This window comes from Miscanthus floridulus, chromosome 3, assembly GCF_019320115.1.
Source record: "Miscanthus floridulus cultivar M001 chromosome 3, ASM1932011v1, whole genome shotgun sequence".
Lineage (NCBI taxonomy): Eukaryota > Viridiplantae > Streptophyta > Magnoliopsida > Poales > Poaceae > Miscanthus > Miscanthus floridulus.
In genome coordinates this window covers 139,847,958-139,874,071 of record NC_089582.1, presented here as the reverse complement: position 1 = coordinate 139,874,071, position 26,114 = coordinate 139,847,958, and the positions used below count along the sequence as shown (strand labels likewise).

Genomic DNA, 26,114 nt, shown 5'->3' with positions numbered 1-26,114 from the left:
GTGGCCACGCCGCCACAAGAACATGCTACAGGGCTCGAACACACCGCCTCCATTCGCATGACGCCGTATAGTTAGCACACGTACTACCCTTGTCCCCCCTTCAACTATAAAAGGAAAGGACCTGGTCCATTTCTAGGGGACGAACACACGTGCGCACAAGCAACCTTCTGTAACACACACGCTTCCCCGCTGCCTGAGAGCAACGTCTCAAGCAGCCCGCACCGCACCACGCCGAGACCTGGGACTAACCCCCTCTCTCACCCGGCTTGTAACCCCCTACTACAAGCATTTCGGTGTAAGGAATACAAGATCGACCTCTAAGACTGGACGTAGGGCACCGATTGTCTGAACCAGTATAAGCTTTATGTCTCTTTGCATCACCATCCGGGATCGGGAACATGCAGTACAAGTTTACTAATTGGTTGAGGACCCCCCCCCAGGTCCGAAACACCGACACATACAGTGCCAGATAAAATCTCTACCAGCACAAATGGTATTTAGAGTGTTTTGTGGAAAACTAGCTCTACCAGTTTCCAATAAGGCAATGAAATCTAGACTTTTCTCCTTTGTTAAGTCTGACAGAAATCTGTATTTTTTACCATCCGCAAACCCATTACAATTCCAGAAAATTCCTTTCATCTTGAACTACTTTTTTTTATGATTTTTCTTCTGACGATGTCACCCTCTCATTTTTTGTGATACGGGGGTTTGTAAGATCAAAGGATCACAACCCCCATCAGCGAGCCCTTCTGCAATTTCCGAACAAATAAGATTCAACGCTTCAAGATCTACGATATCTTCATTAGAACAAACAGTTGAAGCATCTTCTACTAAAACAAAGTTTTCCTCAGCTTAGCATTCTCCAACAATCTATTGTGCTCTATGTCTTTTAAACATTTTAGGGAATTAAAAATATCATGGTCGTTGCTACCTAAAACAACCCCTAAAAAACTTGTTGAGTTAACTAAAGAGGAATCATCTCGTGAAATAAAAGAAGGAGGTTGCTGCATTTTACCTTTATCAAACGCAGACTCCAGGTTCTTCTTCGCTTTAAGCTTAGTTGCCTTCTCTGTGGAATCCTGATCCATAGTTGAGGCATTCCTCTTGCTGGATCTCACCGGTGAAGCTGTCCCACTGTTGAATTTGTTGTTCAGATTCCCAGAGTCGATCTGAGGTGGCAACATAGTAGCTTTCCAAGCATCCCCTCCAGACTGAGAAAGTAAAGCTCTTGGTTTCTTACTTGGCTTCACAGGCTTGCTCTGGGTGATGGTAGACTCCCCTATTTCCTCCAGCTGTGCCGCCCCATTGGGGCCGCTGTGCTGGCCTACCATAGGTGGCAGGTCACCATTGCCATTGTCGGGTGCCTCAGCATCTCCTATTTTTTCATCCACATCCATTTTTTCCTTAGAGTTTCCCCCTTTGGGATTTTCCTTTGGATCTCCTTCCTTGGGATTCTCCTCCTTAGGGTCACCCTCTTCCTAAGTCTGATCGTCAACGAGCACACCCCTGGCCACAAAACGCTGCGCTGCATCGACCTGACCTGACGCGCCAGAAATTCTTTTACGACGCACCACCACCGCCGCCAACAGACGGATCAGATGGATCAGCGGGAGGAGCTCAAGACGCCGCCATCTCTCGGCCGCCGCCGGCGTCACGGTCTGTGGGGAGGGTTTGCCTCCCCAGGCCCAGCTTCACCTTCCGACCCGGGGACTCCAACGCGAGCGACGAATGGGGGATGCACTGCTTCCCGCTCGGGGACCGCAAGGTGATCTGCGCGGACCAGTCGGGGCTCGCCTTTGTCTTCGACGCCGAGACGCGCATCGTCGGCGCCATGTATGGCCTCGGCAGGCCCAAGCGGATGCCCTTCTCCCTCCCCAACAATACGTGCGTCGAGATTCGGCAGGCCCAAGCACAAGTCGAGACGTCTCCACGGCGGTGGCACCATCGACACAATGTTCTGAACAAATTTTGGGGCTTTGCGTTATTGCTTCCCCCAGTTCCCCTGAGACAATGTTTTTTTTTTAATTTCTTGGCTACATCCATCACCATGACTCTGGTAGCAGGTGGTAGGGTACCAGTTTTAATTTATCCATTGTGTCGATCGTATAGCAGTGTGCTAATCTCTGAATAATTTTGTTGGGAGAATTATGCACTTGAACCTTATGCATATCAATCGGCTGCATCTAGCCGTAATGTTCTGGATGTTCCTGTGCAGTGACGACTTGTGGTAATGTTCAGTATATGCTTCAGAACCAGATTCTGGATTCACCCCTTGCTCTTGTAGTCTTGTTTCAGTGCAGAACAACTGCCAATTCCCAATTTTGCCATATTAAGCATGCTTTCTCCCTCAGTACGAAAAAAAAAACTCCTCCTAGGTTATATCAAAGGGATAGTATCACGTACCAGTGTCAACTGCCCTTAACAAAAAATGTGACTTCCGTCATGATCGCGCCTAGATAAAGTAAAATCCAAACACCTTTCTTTAGAATCAAAGAATAAGCAAACCTTGCCTTTTGTCAATCAATGCAAAAATTACTTATGGTTCTCATTTGCAGGCAGGTAAATAAAGAAATGCAAAGGGAAAAAGAAGATTCTGTATGATCTGTCTGCAGATGACTCAAAATATCTGAACTCAAGAAGTCATAGGTCAACTTAAAAGAACAAATGGTGGGACCAATGTGTAACTAAACTTATTCAAGTTTGGCCTACAGAGTCCAGTTTGCGTACGAAGCTACGAAAGCCACTCGCCATCTGACGGCCAAAAACTATATATTTGAAGAAAAATAGTCCAGTTGGACTTACAAATGGCATTATAGAACTCAATACGATGCATACATAGTGTTGCATCATATATGGTGGCAGTAATGAGCCACAATATCTATGGCTAAGTTGGTATCTGATAGTGAAAAAATGAGAATTTAAAAGCACAGTGTGGCCGAACCGCCTAATCTAATGTCTCTCAGGAGCACTTGTCTTCCATTAGACACTAAGTACTCAAGAGAGGACACTAAACTACGCAGTTCCATCGAGCACACACTAAGGAAGAACTCGAAAATCCACATTTTTCCATCAGGATCATAAATGAGAGAATAAAACTTACAACATTCTTAAGCCATTTCTTACATCACTTTATTACAGTAGTAGAATATTAATTGATTATAACAGCGGAATATAACAATGTTATCAGATTTACAGAGGAAGCAAAGATTAATTTAATGACATGGTGGACATTAATATAGTGGACATTTTTATACAAGAGATGCTAGCAGATTTTACATCTTTTCTTATAAAAACCTTTAGTGAGGGTTATAAATAAACACTATGGTCATAGCGTAAAAGAAATCATCTCTGAGCCCACCAGGAGATTTTCACACACAAGAGTCAGCTCTAAGTATCCTTCGATCACCTGCAACAGGGGAAATAAAACACTGAGTACTCGATTGTACTCAGCAAGACTTACCCGACAGGAGGAAAATAAAATACTCCAAGGATATGCAATGCTTATTTGGCTTGTGGGTTATTGCATCTGCGGAAGCATTACTAATAGTGCATCCTTATGTTTCAAGTTTTATTAGCAGTCATCATTAGTTCATTAACTATCCATTCTATGTAAGCTCCTATGCTACTTATAAGCAGGTGGTAAGCAATCAGAACTATTTTACCATCTTTCATATTCCAGCTCTTACTACAATGCTAGACCATAGCCAAAGTCAGTACCGTCTCATAGAAACGGCGATTCGCGAATCAATATATCCTAGCTGAGTACCCCGAAACACAAGCCCCGTTTGTACCCTAGGCACAAACAAGACTAACCCATTTCACTCCTATCACAAGGTCTAGGTCCTCGTCCAAACTTGAACTCTAAACCCCCACACTTAGGACCCGGTCTCAGTATGGTGTGTAAGGAAAATAGACCCTTGGCCCATTTACTTTAGATTTTGGTGTTTGATGACTAACACAACCAAATTGAACTAATGAATTTGCAAGTATTTATTTTGTAGTTCAATAGGGTGCAAGACGTAACTTGGACGAAGGCGACGTGATGATCCAATGATCAATACCTCAAGCAAGACCTTAGGAGCACAAGAAAAGACCCAAGAGATCAAGCAAAGTCCAAGCATGAAGATTGGAACCAAGCCGTATGCAAGATCGCGAAGAAATGAGCTCACTATGGTCACCGGATGCTGGACCGGACGCTGGCGGCAATCAACCGGACGTAGGACAGCAGCGTCTGATCAAGTACAGTAAGGTTCCAGAGCGGCAAATATGCGACCGGACGCGTCCGGTGGCAGGCGACCGGACGCTGGCCAGCGTCCGATCAACACATTGTCGGCTCAACGGTCGGGACGACCGGACGCGTCCAGTCAGGACGATTCAGCGTCCGGTCAGTAGCAGAATTGCGGGAGTTCGACCCCAACGGCTACTTTCTCAGTGGGGCTTATAAATAGACCCCCCAACCGGGCATTTGGCGTAGGTGGAGCTGAGGAAACATACCAAGGGTGTTGATACACCATTTTAGTGATCTTCACTTGCATAGAGCTTAGTGATTCATTAGGTGATTAGCGTAGGTGCTTTGTGAAGTGCTTAGGTTGATTAGACCACCGCTCATGCGCTTGCTCTAGGTTTAGGCCTAGTGTTTAGTGAGGTTTGCATACCTCTTACCACTCGGTGCTTGCGAGCACCATTGCTGTACATCGGAGGGGCTTGAAGTCTTGCGAGATCACACCAACCACGTTTGTGGTGTGGTCGCCACCGTGTACCGGAGGGAACAAGGCCCGCGGCGTTTCGGCCGGAAGCTTGATAGTGAAGACGGCGGGGAGAATCCGGGAGAGGCTTGCCGAAAGGCACGTCGGAGACCCACTTGCGCGTGGGGAAGGCCTGAGGCTATCCACGGAGTTACCCGACCAGGAGCTTGGCCCTTGCGAGGGATTTCTTGTGAGGGGCTCCAACGAGGACTAGGGGAAAGCTTGCGCGCTTCTCGATACCTCGGTAAAAATACCAGAGTCATCGACGGGAGTTTATTGTGGTAGAACCGCCTAATCTAATGCCTCACAGGAGTGCTCGTCTTCCATTAGACACTAAGCACTCAAGGGAGAACACTAAATTACTCGGTTCCGTCGGGCACACCCCAGGGGAGAACCCGAAAATCCACATTTTTGCCATCAGGATCACAAATGAGAGAATAAAGCTTACATCATTCTGAACCATTTCTTACATCACTTTTAATACAACGTCAGAGTATAATATTTATTAATATAACAGTAGAATGAAATCATGTTATCAGAGTTATAAACAATTTAATTGAACAGCGAAATAGAAACATGTGAACAGAGTTACAGCGGAAATAAATATCTATTAATGACATGATGAAATATTGATATATAGACTACGACAACAGATTATGAAACTTTCGTTTATAAAAGTATTTAGTGAGAGTTATAAATAAAAACTACGATCGCAGCGTAAAGGAAATCCTCTCTGAGCCCACAGGAGGAATCCACACACAAAGGTCAGCTCAAGCCTCCACCTATTACCTTCAACAGGGGGAATAAAACCCTAAGTACTCAATTGTACTCAGCAAGACTTACCCGACAGGAGAAAAGAAAAGACTCCAAGGATATACAAGGCTATCTGGCTTGTGGGTTCATTGCATTTGCAGGAAGCATTACTAAGCGTGCATCCTTATATTCGATTTTTATTAATAGCCGCATTGGGTTAATTAACTAACCATTCTATGTAAGCACCTGTACCACTTTCAAGCAGGTGGTGAGCAATCAGAGTTCCTTTTTCCATCTTCCATCTTTCATCTTTCAGTTCTTAATACAATGCTAAACCATAGACAAGTCGTACCAGATTTTCCGGCGTTTCGTGAATCAATGCCCCTAGCTGGGTACCCCGAAAACACACGCCCCGCTTGTACCCCAGGCACAAATAGGACTAACCCATCACTCTCCTGTCCTAGGTGTCCAGGTCCCCGTCCAAACTGGGACTCCAAGCCCCCGCCCCTGAGTCCCGAACTTAGTACGGTGCAAGGACCTCCTCCACCAAAATAAAACCCTAACAGACGGTCCAGAAAGAGCCGGATCCATGACAAGAGAGCAACAAGTCTTCCAAGCGCCCATACACAAGTATGTGCTCAGGATAATAAGTCTGTGACCTGCCTAGAGCCTTATGCAACGATCGGTCCTTAACCGACCAGACAGGGAAAGCAGTGTAACCAAGCCATGCTCCGCATCCGCGGCGACACAACCTCTTACACCCACCAATACCCAAACCATATCCCTGCCTAGTCACCATTTTTCCTTTCCACCATTTATATTTTTCAAGTGATAATAATATAGTAACATATTTACTATATCTCGCGAGTGACAGGCAATCACTCGACTTCTATCGGTGTCCTATAGCATAGCAATCTACACGATCCTGTCATACTAGTAAGACTCGTTGGATAAAGATATATATGCAAGTGGGTTTCATTCAACTCCTTAAAACTTAATGCACAAATATAATTTAAACTGCAGAAAAGTAGAGGTTATGCACCGGGGCTTGCCTGGGTAAAATATAACCAAAAGTTAGCATTCCATCTTCGTGATATGATTCCTAGCACCATCTTTTCAGCTACTCCAGTTGATACCATCGATCCACCATCGTTCCTATTATGATATGTATTGATGCAAATGCATAGATGTAAATAATCAACAACAGCCAAAATTCTTAGAAATCCAATCATGCTTCCAAAAGTACCATTTCTCCAGCAACTCCCGATGACTCCGCGATCCATCGACGTCCCTCCGTCGGCGTCGAACTCGTGGTACTCGGCAAATAGACACAAATAAATATTCACATAAATTCAACTGTGTTCCAAAAATTATGAAACTTTATGGATAGGTAGAGTTCAATTTTAGATGAATTTAAGAAGAAGAATCGATGGAATCGGATTTGGCATTTGGTTGTGCGAGGTGGCCGCAATTTAATCACGCAGAAAAGGACTAATGCGTGATTAGGGAATATTCTTTGGTCTTCACGTGGGTGTTTGGCATGGTTCTTTTGCATGTGTTGTTGCTCAGGGCCCACGCGTCATATACACATGCATGGGATGGGAGAGAGAGAAAGCTATGAGCGTTCTTCTTGCTTTAAGCATGAACGCCATGGCCGAGCTCGTGGAGCTTGTGGGCAACTCGGGTTGGAAGGAGAGGAGCAAGGAGAAGGTCACGGGGGAAGAGAGGAGAGCGAGGGGATGCTCATGAGCTGCTCACCTCGCTCGACGAGTAAAAGGCAACTCCGACCCGCATGCAGTTTGCAGACAGAGCAAGGAAGTTGAGAGAGTGAGAAGAGAGCTAGAGCTATGGAGAGCAGAGACTCAGCTACTCGGCGTATCCTTTTTAAAGGCAGGAGACGCGAAGGTGCGACAGCGACGCGTCGTAAGGTTAGCGGCTAACTAGCTTGCTTAAAGGTAATAAAACGTTGCTGCGCACGACGTGATGCCGCGGCTGAACAGTGCTTTCCATGGTGCTATAGTGTTTTCCATGGCGCTACAGTTCACGATCGAAGCCCGAAACAAGATTGACAGCGCGTTCTAACAAAGTTAGGGCAATTTCTACGACCCCACGACAACTCTAACTCATCTATGGACTTCACCATGCTAAAGTACTCACTTAGAGACAACTAACACTACAAAATCATGAAGCTAGTGTTTAAGCATTTTAGTTAGAACTTAAACACCAAAATAGCATTGTCCAACACTCTTTTCCGACTTAGAAAAGACAAGGGTCCAATTTGGACATAACATCCATGAACACTGGTTGCCATAATTTTTAAGAGGTCCATACCTTAGTAACTTCAACCAAGAAATACTACATGTGATAGCCCATACTTTATACTAGACCATAGGAACGAAATACTTAAGCACTATTTAACTATTTTGCTCAATATAATTCATCAAAAATAGCATTTTAAACAATAGTTCAAGTGTTTGTTGACTTAACGAAAAGAGCTTATCTTAACTTCAAATTTGACTTTTGAGCTCCCAAGAACACTAGTTAACAATATTTATTTTTACAATTTAAAGTTGCATCTTCAACTACACCACTTGCTTGTCATCTTTACTTAAGTATTACACACAAGTTATATTTTATTTTTGTTTATATAAATTGTTTTTTAGGCCAAACAATTAAAATGACTTATCCTATTTTTCTGGTTAGAATTTTCATTAGCACTTTATGCACCAAGTAAGTTAACTTGGATATTTATTTGAGTCCATAAAAGTGAGTCACATAGGATTCGCTTATCATTTTACGTGCGTTATAAATTTTTAAAACCCGAAAACTTATTAGGCTAATCCCTCTTGGACCTAAATCTCGGTGCTAAGCAAGCTCGTTACACCAGGGGTGTTACACGTAGCCCCCCGCCCCAAGTAATGCAATGCATGACAAATATTACAACCATACTTCACATAAATGTTTCACTGACAGTTATATTTAGATACAAAATTGATAGATAACTAGAAAATACGGTGCGACAAAGCCGCGCCCTTCCTAGATGTGCCAAGTGTATTTTTGGTTTTGCTCCACAACATTTGCACCCTGATAATTGGACTATGTTGAATAACTGAATGAGAATGCCAAAGAATTAATCACTGATCCAATTATTTTATACAATGGTATAGAATAGAAGTTAGTGAGAACAATTAAATTTTTTGGATCAATCAAAAGAATAAAAGGGAGAAAAAATGCATTGTAGGATTGCATAATTTTTTCTCATAGCTCACCAGCTTTTTACTTAATAGAAATTCTATTTGTTTTGATAAGCATCAATCAATTTAATTAGTAAGAATATGAATGGGACCCATATCTGATTACATTTGATTCAAAGATAATTATATTTTTCATGCTTATTTAATCCAAATAAGGTACACCAAAAATGCATTACATGATTATATGACAGCTTTGGGAAGTATTGTAACACCCCGGTGTTATGCCAGCATTTAGGCACTGCAAATCATGCATATCATGCATCATCAAGCATCCTAATCATACATGCCTAATCATGTAAATAATAACTGAAACCCTGCTTCGAAACATATGAAACATGCTATGAAACATGAATGTTGCATACACTTGTTTAGAGTTGTTTTTGCCCTGATTATGCTTGCTAGGCTAGTAAAACATATTTGGCTATCATTGTAAAACATCTAGAATTATTTAGCATAATTTTTGGAGCAAAGTTTGTATTTAAATTATTGACAAATTTTGCTTTAAAAATAATTCTCCAAAAATTAAGGTTTTGAGTTAAATTGACTTTAATTTTATAATTCAAAATCTAGCTAGAATTGGACTTTCGTCATAAAAGCAAAGTTGTAGAGGATTAAATTCTAAGCAACTTTCCTTTTTGGGACATTTCCAAAAGATATAATTTTCTTTCTCAAAATGATATTTGAAAACTTGTATTTGAAAATTTCTTGAAAATATAAATTAAAAAAATTGCTTTCTCCTTTCACGGGCCGTCGCCTCGCTTCTCGGCCCACGGCCGAAGCCGACCCGGCCTGCAGCAGCGCCCGCCTCCTGCGCGCCCCGTGTTCGACCCAGCCCAGCGCCGCGTCCGGCCTGCCCAGCGCTGCGCCACATCCGTTCCCGCACGTCGCGTCCCGACCACGCCAGGGCGCGACCGCCGCGTGGCAGCCATGCGCCGGCGACGCTCGCCGCGCGGCAGCCACGGCCTGCGTCCGCTCCCACGTGCCCGCCTTCATCTGCCGAAGCCACTGCGCTCGCCACTCCATTCTCCCGCGCTGCCTCTCTGCTCCGCCCGCACGCGCTCTGCTCTCTCGCCAGCGAGCGCCACCGCAGCCCCGCCGGTCGAATTCACCGCCGGTGCTCCACCACGGCCAGCAATCAAGCGTACCCAGCTCCGCCTCGCTTTCCGGCACCTGGTGCTCACGGTTGTGACGCCTTTGAGCCAAGGTAGAGCCTTCTTCGCGCTTCGCCGCCGTCAGCCATGGCGCCGCCGTGCTCGGCCGCCGTGGAATGCATCCTTCTTCCCCTCCTCCACCCTTCCTAGTTACCTGCTCGCATTCGCCACCTCCTTGTGAACCCCGTGCGCTCGCCCGCTTGCCCTAACCCGGCCAGCAACGACCGCCAACCCGCTGGCAGAGCCGCGCCGTCGTGGCGTCTCGACGCCGGCATGGCTCCTTGCCTCGGCCGAGCTGGGCCAGGCTAGCTTGGGCCGAAGCCCCGAGCCAGGCCACCACCCTCCCCTTCGCTCGGACTGAGCAGGCCGAGTGTGGCCGTGGGCCAGTTGATTTCCACGGGCCGGCCCAGTAGTAATAGGAAGATTTCTTTTTTTGTTCTCTTTTATTATTTGGAAAGAGAAATGATTTGGAAAATGTTTGTATACTCAAATTTGCTCCAAATCTGTTGAAACAAATTTTTCTAGGTTCCTTGTCACCAGATCTACATGATAAAAATATTGCATGTCAGTTTTGAGATACTTTTCTATAGAGCTTTATTTAATCTTTGATATTGCTGATAACTTGAAAAATGTGTAGAAAAATCTATAGGCTTCAGAAAAATATGATTCCAAGTTTGTTAATCTTCTTATGTAATGTACTTCCTAGGAAAAATATGTGTCATGCATGTGCTATAGAAAAAGTATGAGGTGTAGTTCAAGTGCCTTTAATGGCTGATTTTTGTTATTTTTGCTAGAGAGCAAAATTTGTATAAAACATGCATGTGATAATTTTTATACAGTGATTATTTGCTGTGTAGAACATAGAAAAAATATTTCCTCTATTGTTTGACATTTTTCATAGTACAAAGTATTTTCATGTTCATAATCATGCCATAGCTTGTTATTTTTGTGTAGGCTAATCCACTCATTCAAATACCATGAAAATCTGATGGTAGACTACTTAGGGTAGTACTGTGCTATGGTAATTTTCTAAGATTTTTCTAAGCAATAAAAATAGATGTTCCTATTCAAACCTATTATTAATTAGGGTTTAATCAAGTGTTGCTTTATGTGTGATTAAGAAATTAGTGAAGCTTTGGTGTATCTTTGAAGCATTTAATAAGATGTGTTGACTTAGCATATTAGTAGTAGAAAAGAATGCAGTAGATGACATGTGCTTGTAGTATATGTTCTTGGATGATGTTGACTACCTTGCATTCAAGCATATCCATTGTATTCATCTCATCCGATGCACCGATGGCATAAGCACTTACGCACATTGCATCATATAGGATCGCAAACTGAGAACCCAGTCGTCATACCCGAGGAGCCCGAGGAGCAGCTCGAGGTGCAGCCGCAGGAAGTGCTCGAAGCCAACGAGGAGGACGTTGAGGAACTTCTGGAGTGCCCCGATCACCGCCCGAGCTCCTTCGAGAGAGGTAAGCCCCGGAGCATCTTCTCCCGGTTTGCAATTATTAATTAAATGCTTTACTTAATTGATGCATCACGTTTAGGAGTTGTTTGCAACCGTTGCTGCATTATACCTTGTCTACCTTTGTTATACTATATCCTTGTTACCCTGGTATCCGCAGTCGAGTCAATGCTTAGTTGGCTTAGACCGGTAGAAGTCGGGTGATTTTCTGTCATCTGCGAGCTATAGGTGGTTACCTGGATCTGCTTGGATGACTATGAAGTCATGGTATAACTAAGTGTTAAATGAAGTTGAGACCGGACAGAGACTTACAGAGTTTTTTGACTGTAGTGCTTTCCATCTGTGTCGATTAAGGACCGATCGTTGTTGGGCCTCGAGTCATGTTGAATGCATGCCTTACATTCAGCTGGCCGGATAAAGTACCTTCCGACCGCAAAGCTGGGAGATTATTCATGCCGAGTAGATTGCCCGCAGCGCACTGTGCCGGAGCAGGTGTGGTAGGACATGGGGACTTGGTGATCAATACCTCACTTTAGCGGGTGAGTGAGGTTTGTATAAGGAATAAATCACCAGCTGGTTAGGAATCGATTCGAATCGCCATCGCTCCTGGATAGTGAGCACTTGACTTGAGTGACTTCATCGTAGTAATGTTGATGGAACACTTGGACAGTTATAATGAATATGACATTATGGAAGTTATTTAATGATCATTGGTTATCCTTATTGGCTTAATCACATGTTTGCTCTAGTATAGGTGCAAATCTAGTCGACAAGTTAATAACAATTAACTTAACAATAATGCTTTTGGAAAGGTTATTGAATTGCTAAAAATACTTCTTTTCGCAAATGAGTCAGCTACCCTACTATAAAGCCTTTCATAATGCTTGGTGTCACTTATTTTTGGTTATGTCGGGTAAGTCTAGCTGAGTACCTTCTCATACTTAGGGTTTTATTCCCACTTGTTGCAGATGGGTAGATGTATTACGGCTATTGTATCAACTGCCTTTATCCTGTGATGGGTGATGCTTAGGACCATGGGCATGGTCATTCCTTATGTCTCGTCTGATGCTTTTGTTGGAGATGATCATTAGCTGGCACCGTATTTGAACTCCGTGTGAGTGTGTGGTTTTGCACAATGGCTTTCGCTACTTTTATTCGAACTCATTTTGTAATAACTATGTTTAAACTCTGATGTATCTGAGATGCGAACTTTTATGTAATATGTGATGGTGACCGCTAAACTTATTACGATCTTGGCTGGGATGTAAGTTGGTTTGAAATCCTTCGTCATTTCACGGACTACCGGGTTATACGGGCTTAAGTTTGCTAAATCGTCTGCTCTGGCGGATGATTTTCTTACTTAATTTCGTATAATTGGTCGGTTCTGTTATAGCTGGCATCAGAGCATGGTTTAGCGTGTTACTGTTCACAAGTGTATTTAAAACAAAAAGGCATTTGAAAAACGTGATTTCCAAACTATAAAGTGTGCCAGTGGTCATATCCTTTATGCCTAGTTAAGGACTTTAGGTGGCTTAATTAAGTACTGACTTGGGGTTCTTACATCATATTTCTCTTTCATCGCTCATACGGCGTGCTATTGTATGAGTGCCACTTGTTTGAGTGGTAATGTATGGATCATTTGCCTCTACGCCTCGGTAAGTGTGAGTTGTGAGAGCATGATCGGATACACCGCCGATCTAGGGTGAATGTTTATATGATGCTGGAGTAATTATATGTTCTATGCATGTTTTACAAGGGTATCTCATGTATGGGTATTCCGTCTATTGAGGCGATGCCATCAATAGGATGATGGTTCGGGTAGTTACTACCGTTGTACACGTATCTGAGGATTTGTGTAGAGCATGTAGATAAAATTTACTGCTTTTATGCATTCATTGGGAATTGGGCTGAAATGAATCTTCTGCAGGTACATAACAACGCTATCGTGTAGAACGTATTAGCTGCGTATTTGAGAGATCGTTTGTATGCCACCAAATTCATCGCTAGAAATTATTTATTTCATAAGTTTGTGAGAACGTATGGCATGTACATACATCATATTACTTGTGCATTTCATTCATGTCATGCATTCCTCCCCTTATAAATTGATTATCTCCTTTTGGTAAAAGTTGTATCACCTAAAATATGTTTCCACGGGGTAATAAAAGAACTTTTGCTACAGATGGCCCGCACGAAGCAGACCGCCCATAAGTCCACCGGAGGAAGAGCACCTCGACGTCCGTTGGCCCTGAGGGAGCACCACACCACGGACACCTTCTTGAGCGAGTTTGGCATGCCGACCTTGCTTTGGAGAGTGCTCCATGATGTGGGGTACCCAGAGGGTCAAGAACCGGTGTACTCTTGGAATGAGAGCCAGTTAGCAGAGGATGGACTTGTAGTGGTAGAGATCATGGTTCTTGCTCTCGGTGATGCTCCAGATTGGGATGGTTGGCACTTGGAGTTTGAGGGTCGCACTCCTGCTGAGGGTGCTGAGGGAGCAGCTTTCCGTGTCATCAGGGACATCATGAGCAGATTTTCTAGTGAGCTTGCAGCAGCTCTAGCTGGTACCTTTCCTAGGGATGATCCTCGTGATGCTATTTGGGTTCAGCCTCAGGGAAGTGCCTTGGTCAGAGGTCCAGCTGAGGGACAGGCTAGCGACAACCATTCTATGAGTGCTATGTTCGCCGCCATCAGAGCGTATGAGGGTCTCGAGAGTGCCTACTGGACTTTGACTGGCTTATGTGGTCAGGATAAGCTCAAGGGGAGAAAGCAGAAGAAGAGACAGGAACGTGCTATAGCTAGTTTGCAGGAGCAGTTGGCTGATATGAACTTACAGCGGAACCAGGTGGTTGAGAGAGGTGATAGAGCTATGCAGCGGGTGCATACGTTGACTCAAGCCAACAACAATGCAGACCGCATGATTAGACAGTTGGTTCAGGAAAGGAATGAAGCCTGGGATGAGAGGGACCTTATGCTGCAGAGGGTCGATGAGCTAGAGGAGTACAACAGCAACCTGCACGAGGAATTTCACGCGCTCTACAATGGGGTTGGCCCATATGCTCCACCAGACACCGCTGGCATGGACATCGACGACGACAACGAGGACGAGCCTGTAGTTTCACCTAGGGGCGATGGTGATGTCTCTGATCCCGACGATGGCCCCGAGGAGTAGGCTAGTTGCCTTACGCTAGTATCTAGGTCCTGCCACGATGACCTTTCTTTTGTTGGCATGTAACCTAATGTATCTTGTTTCGAATTTATGAGACTTGGCAGGTGATTGGAACTTGACTAGGAATGCGATATCTGAACGCATAAAAGTTCAGTGTATGTATGCTGGCAATTTGGTTGTATGAACACGATGTTTGCTGTTGAAGTAATTTGATTAAGTGATGTTGTTTTAATTGGGATGCGATTGTTGTGCCTCTGTTTTATTGTATGAATTTATTCTCTCTAGTAAATTCAGTACGACATAATTTTTCCTTCACTTGCAATTATTACAGCTTCACTCAATCATTACTTGTTGCTGAAATATGCAGATGACAAACACTCGTCGTACCATGTATGAGGCCGCTGAGACCGGTGTTAACGGTGCGGGGACCGGTGGTGGTGGTGGAAACCACGGCAACAACAATGAGCCTCCCCATGAACCGCATTTGCCACCTCCTCCCCCGTTTACCCCCGAGATGTTCCTCACACAGTTGCTCGGGAGTCAGCGCAACGCGGAACAATCCCAGAAGAACATGGAGGATTTTCTACGTACCATCGCCAACAACGTCCAGCATGGTAACAATCAGGGTGGTGGCCTTGGGGTGAACCAATATAGCAGCTTCAAAGATTTTATGGACACCAGGCCGCCAATATTCAAGGAAGCAACAGAGCCACTCGATGCTGAGGAATGGATCAACACTATGAAAGATAAATTCCATGTGTTGAGGATGACTGAGGTATTGAAAACAGAGTATGCTGCACATCAGTTGCAAGGATCAGCGGGAATGTGGTGGAAGCACCATCACACCACCTTCCCTCCAAATGCTCAGATTTCATGGAGAGAGTTCGCCGAGGCCTTCCGTGGAGTTTATATTCCACCCGAGCTGACCGAGATGAAGTTGGGAGAGTTCTTAGCGTTGAATCAGGGCACCAAGACCGTGACACAATATTTGCATGCCTTTAACAACTTGTGTCGTTATGCTCCCAACATGGTTGACACTGATGCTAAGAGAATAGCCAGTTTCAAGAGGGGACTCAATCCAAAAATGATGAAGCATGTGGGTACCAACAACCGCGTCAGATTCAATGACTTCATCAGCGACTGTCTGAAGCAGGAAAAGAACAACAATGCTAGCACCACAGCCAAGACTCGCAAGAGAGCACTAGAAGGTGGTATGTCCCAAGCAAGAGCACCTATGGGAGGTCGTCCTCCCTATCGCCCATCAGCACCTGGTGCTAGGTTCAGGCCACCTCAATAGAGAAGTCAAAATTTCCGTGGACCCCAGAAGCCTTACAAGATGGCAGTACAGCCCAACTAGGCAGCCACAACTGCGGTACAAGGCAGTTCCAAGGGAGCTGTGGGATCTGCTGGGACAGTGAGGGGACCCTGCTACAATTGTGACCAACCCAGCCACTTCTCAAGATTCTATCCTTATCCGCCTAAGAAGAAGCAGACCTATAATGCTCGGGTACATAGTATGACTGTGGATGAGATTTCTGAGGGAGAGCCCATAACCGCTGGTAAGTTTCCTATCAACCAAAACCCTGCAGTTGTTCTCTTTGATTCTAGATCATCGCATTCTTTTATGAGTCAAGCATTTGCATAGAAATATGAACAACTATGCACAGAATTGGGTTATGGTTACCGTATAAGTTTAGCAGGGGTTGATGTTTTGACCAACCAGATGGTTCGAGGGGCAACCCTTGAATTAGGTAGCAGGAAGTTTCGAGTAAACTTGATAGTTATGCCTAAACTAGTTTTAGATGTCATTATAGGGATGAATTGGATGAAGGATTGGGGAGCAGTCATAGATACTAGAAGTCGAGTACTTACCCTTAAGGATCCCCTGGGTGAGGGTACTTTCCAAGTATCATTGCCTCGGAGAACAGACCTTATAAGTGTTACATGTGCTACGGCAGTCATTCCTATTCATCATATTCCGGTAGTGTGTGAATTTTCGGATGTATTCCCGGATGAGCTACCTGGTCTTCCGCCAGACAGGGATATTGAGTTTAGAATTGAGTTAATCCCCGAAATAGCTCCGATTTCAAGGAGACCCTATCGGATGCCTCCAGATGAATTAGCTGAGCTGAAGAAGCAACAAGAAGATTTATCGAAAAAGGAGTTTATCCGGCCAAGCAAGTCTGAATGGGGATGTCCCGCCTTATTTGTGAAGAAGAAGAAAGAGGGCACGTTGAGAATGTGCATAGATTACAGGCCGCTTGACGCTGTAACCATCAAGAATAAGTACCCCTTGCCTCACATTGATGTTCTATTTGACCAGTTAGCCAAGGCTAAGGTGTTCTCCAAAATAGATTTGAGATCCGGTTATCATCAGATCAAGATTAGGCCACAGGATATACCGAAAACTGCATTTTCCACTAGATACGGGTTGTATGAGTATCTTGTCATGTCCTTTGGCTTGACAAATGCTCCTGCATACTTTATGTTTTTGATGAATACAATTTTCATGCCAGAATTGGATAAGTTCGTGGTCGTGTTCATCGATGATATTCTAGTGTACTATGAGAACGAGAAGGATCATGAAGAGCATCTGAGAATTGTCTTGACCAGACTTAGAGATCATCAACTGTATGCTAAGTTTAGTAAATGCGAATTCTGGTTGAAGAAAGTTCCTTTCCTTGGTCACATTCTATCAGAAAATGGAGTTTCAGTCGATCAAAGTAAGGTGCAAGAGGTTATGAATTGGAAGGCACCGACCACCGTTCTTGAGATTAGAAGTTTCTTAGGACTAGCCGGTTACTACCGTCGCTTTATACTAGACTTCTCAAAGATTGTCAAACTAATGACAAGTCTGCTACAGAAGGATCACAAGTTTGTGTGGACAGAGGAGTGTGAAGCAGCTTTCCACACTTTGCGGAAACTGTTGACCACTGCTCCTGTTCTCGCACAACCAGACATTGAGAAACCATTTGATGTGTTTTGCGACGCATCAAAAACTGGATTGGGCTGTGTTCTTATGCAAGAAAGGAGAGTCATTGCTTATGCCTCACGTCAATTGAGAAAGCACGAGGTCAACTATCCAACACATGATCTTGAACTTGCTGCAGTTGTGCATGCCCTAAAAATTTGGAGACATTATCTACTTGGTAATGTGTGCAATATTTTCACGGATCACAAGAGTCTTAAGTACATCTTTACTCAACCAGAGCTGAACATGAGACAGCGCAGATGGTTGGAATTGATCAAGGATTACAACTTGAATGTGCAATATCATCCTGGAAAAGCCAATGTAGTGGCAGATGCTTTGAGCAGAAAGTCATATTCCTTGAATGTGCAGCCATTACTTGAAGATGGGTTCGATCTGATGCATCCTACTGTGTTACATAGTATTTAGATTAGTTGCCCTTTGGAGAGTAAGATAATAGAAGGCTAGAAAACCGACAAGGGAATATTCCACATCAAAGAGAAAATAAAAAAAAGCCGTCTCAACACTTTAAAGTGGATGAACAGGGCGTGTTGTGGTTTGACGACCGTCTTGTGGTTCCCAAGGATCGAGAGCTTAGGAATAAACTCATGGATGAAGCTCACCTTTCTAAGCTATCTATCCATCCGGGAAGTAGTAAGATATATCAAGAACTAAGACCTCGTTATTGGTGGACCAAAATGAAGAAAGAAATTACAGCATATGTTGCCAGATGTGACACATGTTGTAGAGTGAAAGCCATTCATATGAAACCTGCCGGTATGTTGCAACCCTTGTTAGTCCCTAGTTGGAAGTGGGATGATATAAGTATGGATTTTATCTCGGGTTTGCCCACTACTCAAAAGGGACATGATTCGATTTGGGTGATTGTGGATCGTCTTACTAAGATCACTCATTTTCTACCTGTCAAGACAACTTATTAACCACCTCAATATGCCGAGAAGTATATCACAGAAATTGTGAGGTTGCATGGTATACCAAGGACTATAGTATCTGATAGAGGGCCCCAGTTCACGGCTCACTTTTGGGAACATTTACACAAAGGCTTAGGAACTAGTTTGATTCGTAGTACCGCTTATCATCCTCAGACAGATGGTCAGACTGAACGAGTGAATGCTGTTTTGGAGGATATGTTAAGAGCATGTGTATTGTCTTCTAAGGGATCATGGGAGTCATGGTTACCATTAGCTGAGTTTTTTTATAATAATAGTTATCAAGAAAGCATCAAGATGGCTCCATTCGAAGCTTTGTATGGCAGAAAATGTAGAACACCATTGAATTGGGTCAAGCCTAGAGATAGAAGGTATTATGGCATTGACTTTGTAGAAGAAGCCGAGAAGAAAGTTCATATTATTCAGTAAAATATGAAGGCAGCTCAATCGCGTCAGAAAAGTTATGCAGACAGAAGAAGGAGACCCCTTGTGTTTGAAGTTGGTGACTATGTTTATCTGAAGGTCACGCCAATGAAGAAGAAAAGGTTTGGAGTCCGAAGAAAGCTTGCCGCTAGATTCGTAGGACCATACAAGATCTTGGAAAAAAGAGGTCTAGTAGCTTATAAGTTAGAGTTACCTAAGACCATGAGTACCGTCTTCCCAGTTTTCCATATATCACATCTCAAGAAGTGTTTGCGTGTCCCGGAGGAAAGAATTGAACCTCGAGGCATCCAACTCAAATCAGACTTGGTGTATCATGAGCAACCAGTCTATGTGTTAGACACTAAAGAACGTGCTACTCAGAATAGTGTGGTGAAAACATATAAGATACAGTGGAATCATCATGATGAGGGAGATGCAACTTGGGAAACGGGAGAATATTTACAAAAAGCTTATGAAGATTTTTAGAACAAATGGTTCGTAACCCAAATCTCGGGACGAGATTTTTATAAGGGGGGAGGGCTGTAACACCCCGGTGTTATGCCAGCATTTAGGCACTGCAAATCATGCATATCATGCATCATCAAGCATCCTAATCATACATACCTAATCATGTAAATAATAACTGAAAACCTGCTTCGAAACATATAAAACATGCTGTGAAACATGAATGTTGCATACACTTGTTTAGAGTTGTTTTTGCCCTGATTATGCTTACTAGACTAGTAAAACATGTTTGGCTATCATTGTAAAACATCTAGAATTATTTAGCACAATTTTTGGAGCAAAGTTTGTATTTAAATTATTGCCAAATTTTGCTTTAAAAATAATTCTCCAAAAATTAAGGTTTTGAGTTAAATTGACTTTAATTTTATAATTCAAAATCTAGCTAGAATTGGACTTTGGTCATAAAAGCAAAGTTGTAGAGGATTGAATTCTAAGCAACTTTCCTTTTTGGGACATTTTCAAAAGATGTCATTTTCTTGCTCAAAATGATATTTGAAAACTGGTATTTGAAAATTTCTTGAAAATATAAATTAAAAAAATTGCTTTCCCCTTCACGGGCCGCCGCCTCGCTTCTCGGCCCACGACCGAAGCTGGCCCAGCCTGCAGCAGCGCCCGCCTCCCGTGCGCCTCGCGTTTGGCCCAGCCCAGCGCCACGTCCGACCTGCCCAGCGCTGCGCCGCGCCCGTTCCCGTGCGTCGCGTCCCGACCACGCCAGGGCGCGACCGCCGCATGGCGGCCATGCACCGGCGACACTCGCCGTGCGACAACCACGGCCTGCGCCCGCTCCCACGCGCCCGCCTTCATCTGCCGAAGCCGCTGCGCTCGCCACTCCATTCTCCCGCGCCGCCTCTCTGCTCCGCCCACACGCGCTCTGCTCTCTCACCAGCGAGCGCCACCGCAGCCCCGCCGGTCGAATTCACCACCGGTGCTCCACCACGGCCAGCAATCAAGTGTACCCAGCTCCGCCTCGCTCTCTGGCACCTGGTGCTCCCGGTTGTGATGCCTTTGAGCCAAGGTAGAGCCTTCTTCGCGCTTTGCCGCCGTCAGCCATGGCGCCGCCGTGCTCGGCCACCGTGGAATGCATCCTTCTTCCCCTCCTCCACCCTTCTAGTTGCCTGCTCGCATTCGCCACCTCCTTGCGAACCCCGTGTGCTCGCCCGCTTGCCCTAACCCGGCCGGCAACGACCGCCAACCCGCTAGCAGAGCCGCGCCGCCATGGCATCTCGACGCCGGCATGGCTCCTTGCCTCGGTCGAGCTAGGCCAGGCTGGCTTGGGCCGAAGCCCCGAGCCAAGCCGCCACCCTCCCCTTCGCTCGGACTGAGCAGACCGAGTGTGGCCATGGGCCAGTTGATTTCCACGGGCCGGCCCAGTAGTAATAGGAAGATTTCTTTTTCAGTTTTCTTTTATTATTTGGAAAGAGAAATAATTTGGAAAATGTTTGTATACTCAAATTTGCTCCAAATCTATTGAAACAAATTTTTCTAAGTTCCTTGTCACCAGATCTACATGATAAAAATATTGTATGTCAGTTTTGAGATACTTTTCTATAGAGCTTTATTTAATCCTTGATATTGCTGATAACTTGAAAAATGTGTAGAAAAACCTATAGGCTTCAGAAAAATATGATTCCAAGTTTGTTAATCTTATTATGTAATGTACTTCCTAGGAAAAATATGTGTCATGCATGTGCTGTAGAAAAAGTATGAGGTGTAGTTCAAGTGCCTTTAATGGCTGATTTTTGTTATTTTTGCTAGAGAGCAAAATTTGTATAAAACATGCATGTGATAATTTTTGTACAGTGATTATTTGCTGTGTAGAACATAGGAAAAATATTTCCTCTATTGTTTGACATTTTTCACAGTACAAAGTATTTTCATGTTCATAATCATGCCATAGCTTGTTATTTTTGTGTAGGCTAATCCACTCATTCAAATACCATGAAAATCTGATGGTAGACTACTTAGGGTAGTACTGTGCTATGGTAATTTTCTAAGATTTTTCTAAGCAATAAAAATAGATGTTACTATTCAAACCTATTATTAATTAGGGTTTAATCAAGTGTTGCTTTATGTGTGATTAAGAAATTAGTGAAGTTTTGGTGTATCTTTGAAGCATTTAATAAGATGTGTTGACTTAGCATATTAGTAGTAGAAAAAAATGCAGTAGATGACATGTGCTTGTAGTATATGTTCTTGGATGATGTTGACTACCTTGCATTCAAGCATATCCATTGTATTCATCTCATCCGATGCACCGATGGCATAAGCACTTACGCACATTGCATCATACAGGATTGCAAACCGAGAACCCAGTCGTCATACCCAAGGAGCCCGAGGAGCAGCTCGAGGTGTAGCCGCAGGAAGTGCCCGAAGACGACGAGGAGGACGTTGAGGAACTTCTAGAGTGCCCCGATCACCGCCCGAGCTCCTTCGAGAGAGGCAAGCCCCAGAGCATCTTCTCCCGGTTTGCAATTATTAATTAAATGCTTTACTTAATTGATGCATCACGTTCAGAAGTTGTTTGCAACCGTTGCTGCATTATACCTTGTCTACCTTTGTTATACTATATCCTTGTTACCTTGGTATCCGCAGTCGAGTCAATGCTTAGCTGGCTTAGACCGGTAGAAGTCGGGTGATTTCCTGACACCTGCGAGCTATAGGTGGTTACCTAGATCTGCTTGGATGACTATGAAGTCATGGTATAACTAAGTGTTAAATGAAGTTGAGATCGGACGGAGACTTACAGAGTTTTGAACTGTAGTGCTTTCCATTTGTGTCGATTAAGGACCGACCGTTGTTGGGCCTCGAGTCATGTTGAACGCATGCCTTACATTTAGCTAGCCGGATAAAGTACCTTCCAACCATGAAGCTGGGAGATTATTCGGGCCGAGTAGATTGCCCGCAGCGCACTGTGCCGGAGCAGGTGTGGTAGGACACGGGGGCAAGATGATAAGACCAAAGTGCAGTCGGTCGGTCCCCGGGTACATGTGGTTCCTGGCAAACTCGAGATACCTAGATAGTTGACTCGGTGATCAATACCTCACTTTAGCGGGTGAGTGAGGTTTGTGTAAGGAATAAATCACCAGCTGGTTAGGAATCGATTCGAATCGCCATCGCTCCTGGATAGTGAGTACTTGACTTAAGTGACTTCATCGTAGTAATGTTGATGGAACACTTGGACAGTTATAATGAATATGACATTATGGAAGTTGTTTAATGATCATTGGTTATCCTTATTGGCTTAATCACATGTTTGCTCTAGTATAGGTGCAAATCTAGTCGACAGGTTAATAACAATTAACTTGACAATAATGCTTTTGGAAAGGTTATTGAATTTCTAAAAATGCTTCTTTTCGCAAATGAGTCAGCTACCCTACTATAAAGCCTTTCATAATCCTTGGTGTCACTTATTTTCGGTTATGTCGGGTAAGTCTAGCTGAGTACCTTCTTGTACTCAGGGTTTTATTCCCACTTGTTGCAGATGGATAGATGTATTACGGCTACTGTATCAACTGCCTTTATCCTACGATGGGTGATGCTTAGGACCATGGGCATGGTCATTCCTTATGTCTTGTCTGATGCTTTTGTTGGAGATGATCATTAGCTGGCACTGTATTTGAACTCCGTGTGAGTGTGTGTGGTTTTGCATAATGGCTTCCGCTACTTTTATTCGAACTCGTTTTGTAATAACTATGTTTAAACTCTGATGTATCTGAGATGCGAACTTTTATGTAATATGTGATGGTGACCACTAAACTTATTACGATCTTGGCTGGGATGTAAGTTGGTTTGAAATCCTTCGTGATTTCACGAACTACCGGGTTATACGGGCTTAAGTTTGCTAAATTGTCTGCTCTGGTGGATGATTTTCTTACTTAATTTTGTATAATTGGTTGGTTCTGTTACAAGTATAATTGTTTACAGGTCTAGGAACGGACAACTTTGTCAACATATTCATCCATTGCTAATTCAAATTGAGCTATAATCTGTACCAAGTTAGAAACCTCCTGTTTCTTTAATAATTGGATATACCAGATATTTTTAGTTGTTAGGAATAAGGATAAACCCTGCTATCATTAGCACATAAGATATAAGATATCAAAAAGGAAAAAGTTTATTTTTGGCCCTCCAACTATGGCTGCAGTTTGTTTCTAGCCCTCTAACTCAAAAACCAGACACGCACAGTCTCTTAACTCTCAAAAACCAGTTAAAATTAGCCTTCGCGCCCATTCGACCCTGATTTCGGCCTAGTCAACTCGCCACGATCACGGTTTTGGCCCAGTCTCCATGTCTGACGAGCCGGGTCCACATCGCGAGCTTCCATCCTCTCGCTGCTTTCAGCCGCAGCCGAGGCTGAGGTCGAAATCGACGCCATCGGTGACCGCCTCGACGAGCTCCTATCCAGTGCCTCACCATCGTCCTCCCACCAACCCTAGTACCAAGCCATGGTGGCACGTGCGCTGAGCACGCGCATCGACCGCGCCATCGCACCGGCCGAGCCCCTCCTCGTGGCGTTCTGCCGCATGTCCGCACTCACCGAGGAGGCCACGCCACCCGTGAACCCGGGCGACGCCGAGAGTGTGGTCATGTTTGTCGACCGTGTGGACCAGCCATGGGACGCCATCGAGGAAGTGGTGGCGCGTAGCGAAGAGGCCGTCCGGAGGGTGGAGAGGCGATCGGTTTCCTGGGCCAGACCATGGCGGCCGGCCGAGGCCACGTCTAGAGGCTGACCGAGGCCACCGTGCGGTGTACGAGACGGAAGCCGAGGAGATGCGCTTCAAGGGCCCGCTCGATGATGCTCTCCTCGACCTCCAGGAGCTCTTCGAGGCGCTGCTCCTTAGGCTAAAACACCCGGTGCCCATGGACAACGACGTCGCCGGTGCCAAGGGAGGCACGGCTGGGTACGAGCTAGGCACTGACGACGAGGTGGAGGCCGCCGCAAGGATGGTCAGGACGCTCGCCGGCAACGACTGCTTGGACATCGATCTGCCTCAACATCTACGTCACGGTGAATCATTTTCTCTAACCTCTACAGCCTTGCAGTGACAGTTGCGATGCGAGTAAGTGAAATAACGGTGGGTGACGTCACTCAGATGAGGTACAGGAGAGCGGCCAAGACGATGATGTGACTCAACCCGGCGTACCTCAAGTCGTACACCCCGGAGGAGATCGACGCCATGGAGTGGGAGTCACTGGAGTCGGCCATGGTGCTATGGAGCCCGCATTTCCACGTGGCTATCGCCTCTGTGCTCGCCGTAGAGTGCCGGCTCTACGCACGCGTGCTTGAGCCCCTACCACGACCGGTCTGGCCTGAGTGCTTCGCCAAGATCGCCGCCCACAACATCGCGGCGTTCTTCCGCTTCACGGACGGCGTGGCCATCGTGACACGCGAGCCATAGAGTCTGTTCAAGCAGCTCGACATGCTCGAGGCAACGGCGAGCGTGCTGGAGGCGCTGCACCAGCACGTCGAGGCGGCGCGCCGGGTGTGCCCGAAAACGGTGGCGTCGCACGTCATGGCCATGAACACGTACTGGTACATTTACATGTGCGCCTGGGCTCAGAGCTAGGGAAGCTGGTGGGTGAGGACACCATGCGGCGCCGGTACAAGGTGGCGGCCGAGAAGGCAGCGTGGGAGTACTAGGACGCGGTGCAGACCCGCTGATCTAGCTCGTCAGACATGGAGACTAGGCCGAAACCGCGGTCGTGGCGGGTTGACTGGGCCGAAACCGCGGTCGAATGGGCGCGAGAGCCAATTTTAACTGGTTTTGAGAGTTAAAAGACTACGCGTGTCTGGTTTTCAAGTCAAAGAGCTAGAAATAAACTGCAGCCATAGTTGGAGGGCCAAAAATAGACTTTTTCCTATAAAAAATGAGGTATGCAAATGTTGTGAATTGACAGTTTTCATTAGTGATGATGCCAGGAATACTACTACAACAACAACAACAAAGCCTTTAAGTCCCAAACAAGTTGGGGTAGGCTAGAGTTGAAACCCAACAGAAGCAATCAAGGTTCAGGCACGTGAATAGCTATTTTCCAAGCACTCCTATCTAAGGCTAAGTCTTTGGGTATATTCCATCCTTTCAAGTCTCCTTTTATTGCCTCTACCCAAGTCAACTTCGGTCTTCCTCTACCTCTCTTCACGTTACTATCCTGACTTAGGATTCCACTACGCACCGGTGCATCTGGAGGTCTCCGTTGGATATGTCCAAACCATCTCAACCGGTATTGGACAAGCTTTTCTTCAATTGGCGCTACCCCTAATCTCTCACGTATATCATCGTTCCGAACTCGATCCCTTCTTGTATGACTGCAAATCCAACGCAACATATGCATTTCCGCGACACTTAGCTGTTGAATATGTCATCTTTTCGTAGGCCAACATTCTGCACCATACAATATAGCAGGTCTAATCGCCGTCCTATAAAACTTGCCTTTTAGCTTCTGTGGTACCCTTTTGTCACATAGGACACCAGACGCTTGCCGCCACTTCATCCACCCTGCTTTGATTCTATGGCTAACATCTTCATCAATATCCCTGTCCCTCTGTAGCATTGATCCTAAATATCGAAAGGTATCCTTTCTAGGCACTACTTGACCTTCCAAACTAACATCTTCCTCCTCCCGAGTAGTAGTGCCGAAGTCACATCTCATATACTCAGTTTTAGTTCTACTAAGTCTAAAACCTTTGGACTCCAAAGTCTCCCG

General features: G+C 44.9%; 1 pseudogene; it reads left to right on the top strand.

The window, feature by feature from the left end:
• The first annotated feature begins 1,735 nt into the window (after positions 1 to 1,735).
• Positions 1,736 to 24,976, top strand: LOC136544557 (exocyst complex component EXO70I-like; annotated as a pseudogene).
• Positions 24,977 to 26,114: the final 1,138 nt, after the last annotated feature.